Below are 17,647 nucleotides of genomic sequence, written 5' to 3'. Positions count from 1 at the left end.
AGTCTGGCATTTCTGAGAGCAGCAGCCCCTGGAGGTACTTGGAAGGGAAATACAGGGAGAATGGGCGTGCTTCCTGCTGCCTCCCTGACTCTAATCTTGGGAAGTCTAGAGCCGTTGCCCCAGAATCAGGCTCAGTGTTTTTCTTTGTCTAAATACACTTTATATAGTGTAGCTCATAATGTTAAAAGACCAAACCACAAGCTCCCATCGGCTGGAGGTTTTCCCGTCTACACATCAGGTGTCTGCTGCAACATGCTAGAGGCTCAAGGGAGGCCTGGGTCAGCCTCAGGCCTTGCAGGTGGAGCAGGGGTACACGAGGTGAGGGTGAAGGCCTGTTTGGCTGGAGCCCATCTTGGTCCCATGGAAGGGTGGAAATGGGCTTACATGGTTCGGAGGAGCTTGCCTTCAGGGAGGAAGACTGCACAAATGCTGAGCTTGGAGGTGGTTTATGTCCCTGGACACATCAGGCCTAGAGATGAACTGGGAAGATTTCTTCAAGTAAGAGGAAGGGAGTGTGGTGGCAAGAGTGCTTGAAATGGGCTTCTCATTTTTCTCCTCTCAGCTGTGTGGGGAACAATTTGCCCTGGGTTCAGTTGGTTGGTAAACTTAAAGTATCTTCAGAAGGAAATCCTTTCTTCAAAACCAAAATGGTCTTCAGGATAAAATGAACTTGTGGATCTTTGCTACAGGAACTGCTTTGATCATGTGAATGATTTTCCAGCCAGAAGGGTGCACTCACTGTGCCCCTGGAGGCCGCAGGTTTCTCTAATATATCATTAACTTCACCAGGCAGAGACCTACAGGGAAATGGCTTTTGCCGGGCAAAGAATAAATATATGTATCTCTTACTTTAAAAAAATGGAATAAAATAATTTCTTCTGTGAAGAAAAATTGAGGATTCTTTTTTTTTTTTTAAACGGGGGTGGTAATTCAGAATTAAAAGATGTGTGACAATGTTGGAGAACATGGAGGTGCCCCTGTCCAGGGGTGTCCCCCCAGGGCTTGTGCTGCTCAAGGTCGAACAGGTGAAGAACAGAAGTGGTAAACCAGCAGGGTCTCACTGATTGGTCTGTACAATGTGCTTTAAAGTGGTTTTGTTTAGTATACACAAGAGATACCATGAAGCTTGTTTTCTACACATTTTACTACATTTATAGTGTCTTGGGAGTTAATGTTTTAAAGAAGTAATTAGAGCGGTGCCTGGGTGGCTCAGTGGGTTAAAGCCTCTGCCTTTGGCTCAGGTCATGATCCCAGGGTCCTGGGATCGAGCCCCGCATCGGGCTCTCTGCTCAGCAGGGAGCCTGCTTCCTCCTCTCTCTCTGCCTGCCTCTCTGCCTACTTGTGATCTCTGTCAAATAAAATCTTTTAAAGAAGTAATTAGATTTGATAGGAAATGTTCAGTCTTTTCATTGAACTGTAGTGCCCAATACTGTGGACACCTGGGGAATCTACGTCATCAGGAAAATGATGCTCCCGTTTTACCCTGGAGTGACAAGGCTGCAGAGACCAAGCCGAAGTCCAGGGTCACCCTGAGCAGGACTGCCCAGTCAAGGCCATGCCACAGTCCTTCCTCGGGAAGGTAGTTCTTTAAACTGCCTCTGTTAATAATGAAGTCTTCCTGGGGTTGAAGAAGAATGGTAAAGGTTCTTTTTCCTCTACATCCCTACCAGCATTTGTGATCTCTTGTCTTTTTGATGATAGCTATTCTAACAGACATGAGGGGATATCTCACTGTGGTTTTGATTTGCATTTCCCTAATGATCCGTGATGTGGAGCACCTTCCCATGTACCTGTTGGCCCTTTGTATAACTTCTTTGGGAAAATATCTATTCAGGTGCTTTGCCATTTTAAAAAATTGTTACATTTCTTTCTTTTCACTGCTCAGTTGTGTGAGTTCCTGATGTATTTGGGCTGTTAACTCTTTATTGGATATATGGTTTGCAAATATTTTTTCCCATTCCGCAGGTTGTCTTCATTTCGTTGATTGTTTCTTTTGCTATGAAGAAGGTTTTTAGTTTGATTTAGTCCCGCTTGTTTATTTTTGCTTCTGTTGCTTAGGCTTTTGGTGTTCTATCCAGAAAATCATTGCAAAGACAAGTGTCAAGAAGTTTACCATGAAGGAGCTTACATTCAAGTTGTTAATCCATTTTGAGTTAATTTTGGGGAGTGGAAAAAGATAGAGGTCTTTCATTTTTGTACACCTGAAAACCCATTTTCTCGGAACCATTTATTGAGGAGACTCTTCTCCATTGAGTTTTCTTGGCTCCCTTCTCAGTATGACTGTATAGGCACCGATCGATGTATTTCTGGGTTCTCGCTTCTGTTCTGCTGGTCTGTATCTGTTTTAATGCCATTACCACATGGTTTTGATAACTATAGCTTTATAATATAGCTTGAAATCGGGACGTGTTATGCCCCTGCTTTGTACTTCTTTCTCAGGTTTCCTTTGGCTATTCAGTCTTTTGTGCTTCCATATAAATTTTTAGGATTTTTTTGTACTTCTGTAAAATTTGCCATTGAAATCTTGATAGGGATAGCATTGAATCTATAGACGGTTTTAAGTAATATGAAAAGGTAAACAATATTCAGTTTTCCAGCCCATGAACACAGGATACCTTTCCATTTATTTTTATCTTTTTTCATCAGTGTCTTTTTGTAGTGTCCAGTATTCTTTCACCTCCTTGGTTAAATTTATTCTTAAATATTTGTTTCTGATGTTACTGCAAATGGAATCATTTTATTTCTTTTCAGGTCATTCATTGTTAGTGTATACACATGCTACTGATTGTTGTATGTTAATTTTGTATCCTGGAACTTTACCAAATTCATTGCTAGTTTTTGTTTTTTGGTTTTTGGTTTTTTTAATGGAGTCTTTAGGATTTTGTATACATAATCAAGTCATCTACAAATAGAGACAATTTTACTTACATTTTTTTTTCCAATTTCCTGCTTTTTATTTTTTTTTTCTTGCCTGATCACTCTGGCTAGGGCTTCCAGGACTATGTTGAATAAGAGCAGTGAGAGTGAGCTTGTTTTTGTTACTGATCTTAGAGAAAAAGATTTCACCCTTTCATCATCAAGCATAATCTTAGCTGTGGCCTTGTCATATATAGCCATTGTAATGTTGAGCACATTCCTTCTACACCTAATTTGTTAAGAGTTTTTATCATGAATAGATTTTGAATTTTGTCAAATGTTTTTTCTCTATCTATTGAGAGGATCATATGATTTTTGTCCTTCATTTTGTTAGTAAGGTGCATCACATTGATTGCATATGTTAAACCACCTTCTGGCCCTGAAATAAATCCCACTTGGTCATGGTGAATGATCTCTGTAATGTGCTGCTGAATTTGGTTTGCTGGTATTTTATTGAGAATTTGAGAATTGGCTTATAGTATTCTTTCCTAGCTTTGGTATCAGGTAGTGCCTGATACTTTTCTACCTTTGGTCAGGACTCATAAAATAAGTTTGGAAATGTTTCCTTTTTTTTAAGTTTGGGAAAAGTATTGGCATTAATTCTTCTTTAAATGTTTGGTAAAAGCCACTGTGAAACCATCTGGTCCTGGGTTTTTCTTTTTGGGCAGATTTTTGATTACTGATTCAATCTTTTTACTAGTATGGATCCATTCTGATTTTCTGTTTCTTCCTGATTCAGTCTTGGTAGATTATATATTTTTTAAAATTTTTCTATTTATTCTAGATTGTCCAGTTTGTAGGTGAATAGTTGTTCACAGTAGTCTCTTATGATCCTTTGTGTATTTGTGGTATCAGTTGTGATGTCTCCTTTTTCTTTTATAATTTTGTTGACTTGGGTCTTCTCTCTTTTTTCCTTGCTTAGTCGAGCTAAAGGTTTATCAGTTTTGTTTATCTTTTCAAAGAACCAGCTATTAGTTTTATTAATCTTTTCTATTGTGTTTCTATTCTCTATTTGATTTATCTGCTGTAATCTATTCTTTCCTTCTTTCTGCTAATGTTGGGTTTACTTTGTTCTTCTTTTTCTAGTTTCTTAAAATGTTAGATTGCTTATTTAAGATCTTTCTTGTTTCTTAATGTAGGTGCTTATTGCTATGAATTTTCTTCTATTAACTCCTTTCTGCACATATTATGTAAGTTTTGGTATGTTGTGTTTCCATTTTAGTTTGTCACAGGAGAGTTTTTTATTTCCCTCTTTAATTTCCTCTTTGATCGATCTGTTGTTTAAGAGAGTGGTGTTTAGGGGTGCCTGGGGGCTCAGTTGGTTAAGCCTTTGCCTTTGGCTCAGGTCATGGTCTCAGGGTCTTGAAATGGAGCCCTGCAGGGAGTCTGCTTCCCCCTCTCTCTCTGCCTGCCTCTCTGACTACTTGTGATCTCTCTCTCTCTGTCAAATAAATAAATAAAATTTTAAAAAAAAGATAGAGTGGTGTTTAATTTCCATTTCTCCATGAATTTTCCTGTTTTCTTCCTGTTACTGATTTCCAGTTTCATATCATTGTGTTCAGAGAAGATACATGATATGATTTTAACCTTGAATTTTCTTTGACTTGTTTTGTGGCCAAATATATGGTCTGTCCTAGAAAATGTTTCATAGGCACTTGATAATAATGTATATTCTGTTGTAGGATAATAATGCTCTCTGTATATCTGTTAGGTCCTTTTGGTCTATACTGTTCAAATCCACTTTTTTTTTTAATTAATTCTCTGAATGATATATCCATTGTTGAAAGTGAGGTATTAAAGTCTCCAATAATTATTGTATTGCTGTTTGTTTTTCCTTTCTCCTCTGTTTTATTCAGGTGCTCCAATGTTGAATGCATAAATACTTACATTTTATATCTTTTTGATGGATTGACCCCTTTATCTGTGTGTAATGACCTGTGTCTCTTACCATTTTTACTTTAAAATCTGTTCTGCTTGGTCTCAGTACAGCTACCCCTGTTTGGTTGTTTTTGTTTGGTTACTGTTTGCTTGAAGTATCGTTATCCATCTCTTCACTCACAGTCTGTGTATCTTTGAGGCTAAAGTGAGTTTCTGGTAGGCAACATATCATTGGGTCTTGTGGTTTTTCTTTTTTTTTTTTCAATCTGTTCATCTATTTTATGTCTTTTGACTGAAAAATTTAATCCATTTATGTTTAAAGTAACTATTGATAGGTAAGGACTTACTGTTGCCATTTCATTGTTTTCTGACTGTTTTTTAGATCCATTGCTCCTTGTTTCTTCTCCTACTGTCTTGTTTGGTATTTTGGTGTCTTATGGTATCAGTATGCTTTGAATTCTTTATCATTTTTTTTCTGTTTTATTTTTTGTTGTGATAACTACAGATTTTCTCTTTGTGGTTACCATGAGGCTAACATAAAGTATCAGAATTATGACAGCTTATTTTAAACTGATAACAATTTCTATAGCATTCCTAAACTATGCTTTTACTTCTGCTCTCCCTTATTTTAGTTTATCGATGCTAAAGTTTACATATTTTTTATATTGTGAAACAATAACATTGTAATTATGGTTGTTTTTACTACTATTTTTATTATTGATTTATTTATTTATTTTAAGATTTTATTTATTTAGTCATGAGAGACAGAGGGAGAGAGAGAAGCAGAGGCAGAGGGAGAGGCAGGTTCCCCAAGGAGCAAGGAGCCTGATGCGGGACTCGATCCCAGGATCCTGATGCGGGACTTGATCCCAGGACCCTGGGATCATGACCTGAGCCTAAGGCAGATTCTTCACCATCTGAGTCACCCAGGTGCCCTATTTTTTATCTTTTAAATTAGAGCTGTAAATGAATTATGCATCACAATTACTGTTTTATAGAATCTAATTTTGACTATGTATTTACTGTTACCAGATAGTTTTATGTTACTTTCTTATGTTTTTATGACCTTAATCAGCATCCTTTGAATTCCACTAAAGAACTCCCTTTAACATTTCTTGGAAGGCAAGTTTAGTGGTGATGAAATCCCTCTGCTTTTGTTTGTTTTGGAAAGTATAGCTCTCCTTCATCTCTGGAGGACAACTTGCTGGGTATAGAACTCTTGGCTGACAGTTTTCTTTCTCTTTGAATATTATGAATATATCATCCCTGGCCTGAAATGTTCCTGTTGAGAAATCTGATGGTAGTCTTATGGGAATTACCTTGTGTGTAACTTCTCTCTTTTTTGTTGCTGCTTTTAAAGTTCTTTGTCTTTGACTTTTGACATTTTAATTACGATGTATCGCAGTGTATCCTTATTCAGGTTCACCAATTTACAGTCCTTTTGGCCTCGTGAAAATGGATGCCCATCTCTCTTTCCAGGTTTGGGAAGTTAGCAGCCATTGTTGTTTTAAATATACTTTCTGTCCTTTTCTCTTTCTCTTCTCCCTTTCTCTTCTCCATTTGTGTTCCTTAAGTCTTGTATGCTTTCTTCACTCTTCCTCATTTTTCTTTTCTTTTCTCTGGATAATTTCAAATATCCTCTCTTCTAGATCATTGATTCTATGGCCTTGTCAAGTCTGTTTTGAATCTCTCTATTAAATTCTTCAGTCATTGTATTTTTTTCAACTTTAGGATCTATCTCTTTTTTTAAATGGTTTCTTTTTCTTTGTTGAACTTGTTCTGTTCATGCATTGTTTTCTTAATTTGGTTTAGTTGTCTGTGTATTCTTATAGTTCACTAAACTTTTTAAAGAGGAATTTAGGGGATCATTCTGAATTCTTTGACAGTTAATAGATTTTCATTCATTAGGGTCAGTTATTGGAGCTTTATTAGTTTCCTTTGGCAGTGTCACCTGTATCTGATACTTTGTGATTCTTGATTACTGACATTGGTGTATACACATTTGAAAAGTTTTCTTTACAGGTTCTAGACTTTACAGGTGGTCAAGCCCTGCAAACTCCCCCATAGTCACCATGGGGCAAGTGTGGATGCTCTCAGGGAGGGGCCCACAATGCTGGGGGAGCTGGATGTCCACCCTAAGCTCTCTTTTCCTTCTAGAGGAACAGTAGGCTATTGTTGTGCTGCTGTGCCAGCCTGAGTGAGGAGCAATGCAGTCGATGTGTAGCTAATTCTCTACCTTTCTAATGAGATCTGTCTTGGTCTCTGTGGTGCTTCAACCTCACCTCCATATTCTAGGATTCTTTCAGTGGTGTCTTGTCCATGAATAATTGTTATTGTTCTTGGGGGTGGGAAGGAGTAAAGTCAGGATTGATATATGTTGTCATCTTGAGGATGGGCAGAGGGAAGCAGGGAGAGAGAGAGAATCCTCAAGCAGACTCCCTGCTGGGCACGGAGCCTGATGCAGAGCTGGATCCCAGTACTCTGAGATCATGACCTGAGCTGAAATCAAGGGATAGATGCTCAATGGACTGAGCCACCCAGTTGCTTCAGGAAGCTTTTCTTAAAAGGGTTTGCTACCCACTTGTAGGTAAAATGCATGGGGCAATGCTGCCTGTTCCCTGTGGGTTTTTCCCCAGCTATGACCATAGCTTTCATGTTGCTTTTTATTTTTATTTTTTTGTTATTATTTATTTATTTTTGAAAGATTTTATTTACCTGAGAGAGTGCATGTGCACAAGCAGGGAGAGGGGCAGAGGGAGAAGCAGGGTCCCCACTGAACACAGAGCCTGACACTGGGCTTGATCCCAACACCCTGAGCCAAAGTGAGCAGCTTAACTGACTGAGCCACCCAGGTCCCCTCATGTTGCTTTTTAAATGAGCAAAGAAGCTTCCCTCTCCTGGCCTGTCTTCTACCATTCCTTGAAAGCCTTTTCCTGACATAAGCCAGGAGTTCTTAGCGGAAATGTGTGTCTTAAAAAGTTACAACCATTTGTATATGAGATGGGGTTTTAAAGTGTTTGCTTTCCCTAGCAGGAGATCAGGGTATCTGTCCCTGTGCCTTGGCAGGTTCCCCACTTCCCCATACCTGGTGCCTAGAGGGAGTGGCAGAGAAGACGATGGGATGACCTCCTAGTAGACTAATGTATCTGTTTATTGAAGCAGTGTACTTGGAGCCCTGCACCAGCCGGGTGCTGGCTGGGGTGGTGCTGAGAGTTGAGGAAGGTTTGTCTGGAAGATATCAGCTTGGGGATGGTCACAGCTCCATGTAAGGCCTAGGCTGCCGTGGCTGGAGTGTGGAGGGGAGAAGTGGAAAAAGAACTCAAGTTCCTGAACTGAGACAGTAGCCACTTGGGTTGGCAAGGCAGGAACCTGAGCTTGGCTATAGGAAGGACCCAAACAGATGTGAAGATTTCTCTTTGGGAAAAGACTGGGATGCAGTGCAGAATAAAAATAATCCTCATTTAAACCATGACACTCCCGAGATGCTAGATGATGCTCTAAGAGCTTTATCACCAACTCACTTCCTTACGGTGTCCTCGGGAGGTTGGCACTTACTCTTCCTGTTTTGTTAACGGAAAAATGAAGCTAAGACCATGTAACTTGCAAATGGGGATGTGGGAGTCCCACCCAGGCTAACTGGCTTGGGAACCTGGGGTCTTGAACCCCTTTGCTTGGGACTTTGCTGCTCTTTCCCTCCCAAAACAGGGTTTTAGGAGGAGGCAGAATTGAGAGAAGAGAAGCAAGAGAAGAACTGAGAAAATATCTTCTGGTCCCCAATGTGCTACTGGCCACACCTGTTAAGACGTTAGATCCCTGCCTTCACCTGAGGGAGAACTGTGGAATCAGAATTTACCTGTCTATTTCCTGGGTGGTGCCAGTGAGCCAGGCTCCTTGACTCTGAGAAATAAACCTCATTTGTGTCAGTAAAGGAAACTTCCCCGAAACTTAGCCATTTCCCCGAAATACTTAACACCTTAGGACAAGGTTCCTCGAAGCTTATTTTCAGAGAGGAGGGCCAGTAAGGGCATAGGGAGTGGTGAGAGGGGGAAGGTACAGGATCCATTTTTGTCTGTTCTCCAGGAGCCACCTGGGTATGACAGCTTCTGAGGAGAGATGGGCCACTCTCCCTGCCCCCTGCGTGGTCAGGCCCCACAGCCCTGGGAAGGATTGGCATGGCGGTGATGTGCAGAACCTACCTGGGCCCTGGGCCCTCTTCCATCCCTCCCTTTTTTCTGTAGGATTCCCAAGGGACAACTACAGCAGTGCTCTGGGGAGGGGCTCTGATCACAGGGAGACCTTCCCAGAACTTTAGGAAATACTGTTATTTTGAATCCCACTGGCCACCCCGAGTAAGGAACATGTGTTACCATTCATTCATTCATTCATTCACAAACTTTCAGAGCACCTATTATATGCCAAGAGGCTATGTGAAAGCAAGGCATTGGCCCTGCCCTCAAGGTGCTTCTAATCTGGGGGGAAAGGTAAAATTTATATTAAGGGCGCTGATGTGGTAAATCGTGCTGGGCCTTGTGAGAAGGTAATAGATAAGAAGATTCATGGTGGATAAAACAAGAAAGATTTTCTAGAGAAGATGGCATTTCCTTAGGTGACACCTGAAGTTGGAGGCGGGGGAGCTATCTTTCGATATCCTGTCTTCATTTTCTTTTGATATACACTTAGAAATGGGATTGCCTGGTCATATGGTAGTTTTATTTTTAATTTTTCGAGGAACGTCCATGCCATTTTCCATAATGACTGAAACAACTTATGCTCCCACCAACAGAGCACAAGGGTTCTCTTTTCTCCACACCCTTACCCTTGTTCCCTCTTTTTGCTGAAGGTGAGATGATACCTCATTTTGGTTTTGATTTACGTTTTCCTGATGAGTAGTGATGTTGAGCATCTTTTCATGTACCCGTTTGTCATCCTTATGTCTTCTTTAGGAAAATGTCTACTTAGATCCTCTGCCCATTTTTAAATCAGATGGTTTGTTTTTATACTATTGAACTGTATGTGTTTTTATGTATTTTGGTTATTAACCCCTTATCAGCTATGTGGTTTGCGAATATCTTCTCCCATTCGTATTCCCATTTCTTCTCCCATTCCCATTCCCATTTCATTTTGTTGTCTCTTTTGCTTTTTAGTTTGATGTTGTCCCACTTGTTGATTGTGGCTTTTGATGTTTGTACTTTTGGTGTCAAATCCAAAAACTCATTGCCAAGACCAATTTTAAGGAGCTTTTTCCCTGTGTTTATTTGTAGAAGTTTTATGGTGTCAGGTCTTATGTGTAAGTCTGATCCATTTTGAGTCAATTTTTGTGAACGTGTAAGATAGAGACACACCGTCATTCTTCCGCATGTGGTCATCCAGTTTTCCCCACAGATCTTCTTTCTGTCCTTTCCCCAGTATTCCTGGCTCCCTTGTCAATAGTTGTTAACTCTATATGCAGGAGGTTTTTGTTTTGTTTTGTTTTTTCCTTCGTCTGGGCTCTCAATTCTGTTCTGTTGACCTATGTGCCTGTTATTTTGACGATGGTGGCTTGGAGAATAGGTTGAAATCAGGAAATGTGATGCCTGCAGGTTTGTTCTTTCTCAGAATTGGTTTGGCTGTTCAAGGTCTTTTGTGGATCCATATAGATTTCAGGACTGTTTTTTCTATTTCTTTGAAAATGTCATGGGGATGTTTTTTTTACAGTTTGCACTGGATCTATAAATGGCTTTGGGTCGTATGGACATTTTAACAATGTGCTTTCCATCCGTGAACACAGGTTACTGTTACATTTCCTTGTGTCTTCTTCAGTTTCTTGCATCAAAGTCATTGTTTTCACCATATAAAACTTTTACCTTTCTGGTTAGATTTATTCCTAAGTATTGTTTTAAATGTTAATATAAATAGGATTATTTTGTTTCTTTTTCAGATATTTTGTTGTTAATGCTAAAAACTGTTTTCTGTATGTTTATTTTGTATCCTGCAACTTTACTGAATTTGTCCATTTTGGCAGTTTTTTGGTTGTGTCTTTAGAATTTTGTGTATATAAGATCATATCATTCATAAGCAAAGGCAGTTTCCCTTCTTTTCTTATTTGGATGCCTTTTACTTTTTTTTTAAGATTTTATTTATTTATTTGACAGAGAGAGATTTCAAGTAGGCAGAGAGAGAGAGAGAGAGAGGAGTAAGCAGGCACCCTGCTGAGCAGAGAGCCCGATGCAGAGCTCGATCCCAGGACCTTGAGATCATGACCTGAGCCAAAGGCAGCGGCTTAACACACTGAGCCACCCAGGTGCCCTGCCTTTTACTTTTTTTAACTGATTGGCTATGAGTGGTGACAGTAGGTATCATTGTGTTGTTCCTGACCTTAGAGGAAAAGTTTCCAGCTTTCACCATTACAATGTTGGCTATGGGTTTGTCATATGTGACCTTTGTTTTGTTGAGGTGTCTTTCTCCTATACTTAATTAGTTGACCATTTTTATCATGAAAGGTTGTTATATTTATAAAATGCCTTTTTTCCACCTGTTGATATGTCAGATGATTTTTTTTTTCTCTTTCTGTTACTGTGTCTCACAGTCACCCATTGATTTGTGTGTGTGGAACTGCCTTGCATTCCAGGGACAGATCCCACTGGATGGTGAGTGGTTCTTTAATGTGCTGTGTGCTAATTAATTTGGTTTGCTAATATTTGATGAGGATTTTTGCATCTATATTAATCAAGTATATTTGTTTGTAATTTTCTTGTCTTATAGGCTCCTTATCTGGCTTTGGTATCAGGTAATGCGGGCCATGTAAAATAAGTTTGGGAGTCCCTTCTCTTTAATTTTTGGATAGTTTGAGAAAGACCGTCACTACTGACTCTTCTTTAAATATTTGGTAGAATTTGCGACAATGTGGATGGAACTAGAGAGTATTATGCTTAGTGAAATAAATCAATTGGAGAAAGACAACTATCACATAATCTCCCTGTTATGAGGAAGTGGTGATGCAACGTGAAGGGGTTTGGGAGGTAGGAAAAGAATAAATGAAACAAGATGGGATCAGGAGGGAGACAAACCATAAGAGACTCTTAATGTCACAAAACAAACTAAGGGTTGCTGCAGGGGAGGGAAGGGAGGGAGAGGATGGTGGGGTTATGGACATTGGGGAGGGTATGTGCTATGGTGAGTGCTGTGAAGTGTGTAAACCTGACAATTCACAGGCCTGTACCCCTGGGGCTAATAATATATCATATGTTTATAAAAAAATAAAAAAATTATAATAAATATTTGGTAGAATTCATTAGTGAAAGTATCTGGTTCTATACGTTTCTGTGTTGGGAGGTAGAAAGTGTGTGTGTGTGTGTGTGTGTGTGTGTGTGTGTGTGTTGGGACGTTTTGATTACTGATTCAATCTCCTTATGTGATACTTGTCTTCTCAGATTTTCAAATTCTTCACATTTTTTTTGAACAGCTCTTAGTTTCATTGATCTTTTTAATTATTTTTCTTGTCTCTATTTCATCTATTTTTAAATTTTCTTCCTTTTACTAAATTTGGGCTTAGTTCTTTCTCTAGTGCCTTGACCTGTAAGTTGAGGTGGTTCATGTTTTCTTGTGTTTTGATGTAGGTATTTGTGAATTTTTCCTGTAGCAGTACCCTTTGATTCCCTTCTCATCTTATGTGTATCTGTTGTAGATTTTTTGTTTTTATAAACTTCCCTCTTAGAACTACTCTTGCAATGTCCCATAGCTTTTGATATGTTGTGCTTCCATTCCTATTTGTTTCAAGATACTTCTTGATTTTTCTTTTGATTTCTTTTTTGGCCTATATTCAGGAGCATGTTTTGTAGTCTCCATATATTTGTTGTATTTCTAGCTTTCCTCCTGTTATTTATTAATTTCTGGTTCCATACCACTATAGTCAAAAAAGATACTTGGGTTTTTTTCAATCTTTTAAAATTTGCTAAGACTTTTTTTTTTTTTCTTTAATGACCTACATGTGATGTATTCTGGAAAATGTTCTGTATGCACTTGAGAAGAATGTGTATTCTGCTGCTGTTAGTTGGCCTGTTTATACATGTTAGGTCCATTTGGTCTAAAGTATAGTTCTAGTGCAGTGCTTTCTCACAGGTTTTCTATCTAGATGATCTTGTGTTGGTAGGTAGGGTACTGAATTTCCTTTCTATTATTGTGTTATCTGTTTTTTCCTTCAAATCTGTTAGAATTTGCTTAATGTAATTCAGGTGCTCTAAAGTTGGGTGCATATAGTTGATGATTTTTGTATCTTGATGAATTGACCCCCTTATCACTCACTATGCAGTGACCATCTTTGTCACTTTAACTGTTTTTGGCTTAATGTCAGTTTTGTCTGGTATTAGTATAACTACCTATGTTCTTTTGGCTTCTGTTTGCATGGGGTAGCTTTTGCCATTCCTTTGATTTTTATGTGTGTCCTTAGAGCTGAGGTGAGTCCCTGGTAGCATATAATAGGGTATTATTTTTTTTAATCCTGGCAGTAAGTCTGCCTTTTGATTGGAGAATTTGGTCCCTTAACATTTACAGTAATTATTGGCAGGTAAGGACTTACGAATGCCACTTTATTATCTTCTGGCTGTATATAGTTCCATTTTCCTTTTCCTCTTGTTGCCTCCCTATGTAAATAAGAGATTTTTGGTATCAGTATACTTTGATTCCCTTCTTATCTTATGTGTATCTGTTGTAGCTTTTTGTTTTGGAGTTCCCATGAGGTTTGCATAACAAATCTTATAGATATCAGTGTATTTTATGCTAATAATAATTTGATTGCATATTAAAAAAATCTATCCTTTTCTCCCCCATTTTATATTTTTGATGACACTATTTACATTGTTAATGGTGTATCCATTAACAAACTGTCAAAGCTATACCTAGGTTTCATACCTTTGGCTTTTAATCTTTAGGTGAATCTTTACCTAGCACAATGCCATATTAACAGTGTTAAGGTATTCTAAGTCTGACTCTACACCAGTGTGTCATATATTTCTATGTTTTCAAGCTACTAATTAGTGTCCTTTTGTTTCAGCTTGAGGAAATCCTTTTAGCATTTTTTTAATTTTTTAAAAAATTCTATTTAAAGTGGGCTCATTACTATTTTATGATCCAATATAAAATAAATACTATTTATTTTAACTTGGAAAGGAGCTCAACATAGGGCTTGAACTCACAACACTGAGATCAAGGCCCAAGCTGAGATCAAGTCAAACACTTAATCGACTAAGCCACCCAGGCACCGCCCACTTTCAGCATTTCTTGTGTAGTTTAGTGGCAAAAGTTTAGCAGCTTTTATTAGGGGAAGATTTTATTATTTATTTTTATATGTGTATTATTATTATTGTATGTTTATTGTTATTTAGCATTTCTTATAATGTAGTTTACTGGCAAGAGTTTAGCAGGTTTTGTTTTTTAGGGAAAAATTTTATTATTTCACTTTCATTTCTGATGGACAGCTTTGCTGGGTAAAGTATTTTGGCTGGCAGTTTTTCTCTCAGCACTTTGAATTTATCATCCCACTCTCTCTTTGCCTGTAAGTTGTCGGATGAGAAATCCTCTAAGAGCCTTATGGGGGTTTCCTTGTGTGAGAGAATTTTTTTTTTTTCTCTTCTAGCTTTTAAAATTCTGTCTTTGATTTTTAGACCATTTCATTATTATATATCTTGGAGAACATTTTGGGTTGAAAGTTTATGGTGACCAAGCTTCATGAACTTGGATATCTAGTTCTCTTCCCATGTCTGAGAAATTCCCAGTCATTATTTCTTTAAATAAGCTATTCATTCCTTTCTCCCTCTCTTCTGGGACTTTAGTAATATGTACATTGTTTCTGTTGATTGTGCCTTTTCATTATTTTTTCTAATTGTTTAAATTCAACTGATCTGCCTTCTTGCTCACTGCCTCTCTCTTCTGTTCAACTACACTGTTGAAACTATTGAATTCTTCAGTTCATTGTATTCTTCAGCCCCCAAATTCGGTTCTTTTCTCTTTGTTTAGCTGCTCCTTTTGTTCTTGTATGGTTTCCCTCATACTGTTGAATCAGTTATGTGTTCTCTTATAGCTCTGAGCATTTGTACTACAATTATTTTGAATCCTGTGATGGGCAATACCTGCATCTCTGTTTCTTTGGGTCCCGTTACTGGACTCCCCTTTGGTAGAGACATGTTTCCCTCATGTCTTCCAGACTTTATGGATTGCTTTTGGTTAGAGAAGACTTTCACTTGCATATGGGGGAGCGCGGATTGCCTTGTGACCAGGTCTAGTGGTGCAGGGCAACAGGTGCAGGAGTGTTCAGTAGCAGTAGGTTCAGTTGGGGCATGATGGCTCTTTGGCTCAAGCCACTGGGGTCCACACTGTTGGTAACAGTGTTCTTGGTGATCACTGCAGGTGTCTGCAGCACCTGTAAGGGCTATTGGGCTTCTCAGCCTCTAGAACCAGTTAGTAGCTAGGGACCAGAGCAGGCAGCATTAGTGGCTAGGGCCAGTGGTGTTCACACTCGACTGTGAGGGGCCAGATATAGGCCCCTTGGTAGAGGCAGAGGTCACTTGCTGATAAAGTTGTCGTGATGGGGTCAGGGCAGGTAGCAAGGGCTAGGGCCAACTGGGGGCTCCCTGGCATCGGCAGAGGACCCGAGTGTCTGTGTGCTGCCCTAGAACTTGACCCTCTACCCCTGGGTGTGCATATTGCAGTGGAGGTCGGGGACAGGTGTCAGGCTGCAGAAAAGGAGGTGGAGGGCATGTAGGCCCTTGGCCAGAGGGACTCATTCTAGCTGCAAGTGGGCATGGTGGTGCTGGCCAGTAACGGAAGGCAGGGCTCCCCGGTGGCTGTGCTGGGGGCATGCACACTGGAGGAGCTAGTTACAGGTGGCCGTGCTGATGCTGGCCTGCACCGGAAGGCGGGCTTAGTAGTCCTGGAAGAGCGTCAGCTTCCTGGTTCTGATAGTGGAATGACAGTTATGTCAATGTTAACTGTCGGGAAGGTGGGTGCAGGATATATGGAAACGATGATTTCTGCAGCTTTTATGTAAGTTAGAACTAAGTTCAAAGTAAAGTTTAAAAAAAGCTTAAAAGGGGGAGTGGGGCGGGGTGGGAGGGTAGTTTACAGTGAAACCAATTAGTACAACTGTGATTTTGATTTTCTTCCCCAGCTGCCTTCAGCTGCTTTGGTAGAGAGTGAGCAGGCAGATGATGTCAGGAAGTGACTGAAGTGTAAGCATTCTCTAAAGTTGGGTGAGCTCGTGTCAGTCTGGGTTGTCTGGAAGCAGAAGCAGATGGGAGTTGGGAGTGCAGATGATTCCTTGCAGGAGGGAAGGGGCGTAGCCCAGCTGTGTGCAGTCATTGGCTGGGGGCTGGCTGAGAAGAGCGTGTCCTGTGACAGCTGGGGCCCAGGGCTCACCTCTCCCACACTGGGCTCAGCGGTGTCTGCGGTGTGATGGCGCGAGTCCACGGGCCCCTGAGGAGCCCCTCTCCTTAATGTTCCAGGCACCTCTCCGGAACCCCCTTTCTGTGGAGGACAGGAAAACACAACCGGTTTCCTCGGTCCCATGCCTAGGTGGTGCTTTGACCACTGCCGAGCGACTGGCCGGGCACATGAGAGCAGGCCGGGGCCACCGGGCTGGCAGAGAGTTCCAAACAAAAACTCCTCTTCGAGGCAGGTGCCAGGCAGCATCAGCTTAAAAGCAGGCTCCAGGCTAGCGGAGGGCGCCCGTGGGAGCGAGCCTGGAAATCGCGATGAATTGATTTTAAGCAGCTGCAGCTGTGATCAGACTATTTTTAGCCACGGGACTCAAGCAGCTTTCAAAACCTGCTAATAGGAGCCTCACTGGAGCCAGCGAGTAAAACCAGCACAAAAATTTAGCTTTTAATCTAACTGACAGCAAGAATGTGCTCCGTTACGAGCTGGCTTAAAAGGCAAATCCAAGGAAGAGAGCGCTTGCCACTGCCAAGTTTAAGGTAAGTTTTCACACCTGTCATTTTTGAAACTAACTCATTCAGTAAATCTGTCCTCTGCTGCGGCTCGCTCAGTATTGGGTGTGCATTTTGGGTAGACCGAGTCGCTATCCTCAGAGCCTGTTTAGCAGTAACTCGCCCTCTCCCCCCGCCGGTATATCCTGCGGGCAGTGCGGCAGCGCCTGCGAGGGCCGGCCCCATCCACGCCGGCTGCAGTGACGGGCCAGGCTGGCCGAGCTGGGCCCCGGATCGCCCCCTGCCTCCTGCAGGGACCCGGGCAGCCCAGGAAGGGAAGCCTCAGGAGCAGCTGTGGGCGAGGCTGGTGAGCTGTGGCCGCAGCTTCCTTGACCAAGCCTCAAAGTAGGTAAAGGGGATCTCGGGCAGGAAGAGGCCTGTGAGGGGAAGGGACAGGAGACGCATCTGGGGGCGGGGCAGGGGACGACTGGCGGCAAACATGACAGAGTCTGGAGTACACAGGAAAAGCCAGTCCGTCTTTACTGTAGTGAGTGCAGGATACAAATAGTTTACAACAACCTCTAGCATTTTCTTAACCATTTGATAAAAAGTTCACTATAATATTTATTGTATAATGAAGAAAGAACAACACATTCAGGGAAAAATTGAGATTAACTTATTTTTCTTAAAAGGTTTATCTCAAGGATGGCAACAAAGTCCAGCTTGTGCCGCCAAACGGTTTTACATGATCAAACCGTGTACAGCTTCTTGTGTGAACTGTTGACTACAAACATTTACCAAATACATAAATCTTTTTTAAAAAGCCATTTTAAATATAACAAAGCAGTGTCTTCTTGCACAGCAAAGTGAAGAAAGTTTCTACAGAGAAATAAAAGTTTTACATTTGTAAAATCTTTTTCACATTCTAATCATCTAGCTTCTTATGATCCAATGCC

General features: G+C 40.6%; 1 pseudogene across 1 annotated transcript in view; it reads left to right on the top strand.

The window, feature by feature from the left end:
- Window positions 1-17,647, top strand: part of LOC309867659 (myocyte-specific enhancer factor 2A-like) — a 682,021-nt pseudogene that overhangs the window by 423,851 nt on the left and 240,523 nt on the right. The gene's annotated exons all lie outside the window — the stretch shown is intronic.

The sequence above is a fragment of the Mustela nivalis genome, assembly GCF_964662115.1.
Source record: "Mustela nivalis genome assembly, chromosome: 6".
Classification (NCBI taxonomy): domain Eukaryota; kingdom Metazoa; phylum Chordata; class Mammalia; order Carnivora; family Mustelidae; genus Mustela; species Mustela nivalis.
Note: the sequence above shows the minus strand (reverse complement) of the source record. Positions and strands in the feature narration are given on the sequence as shown.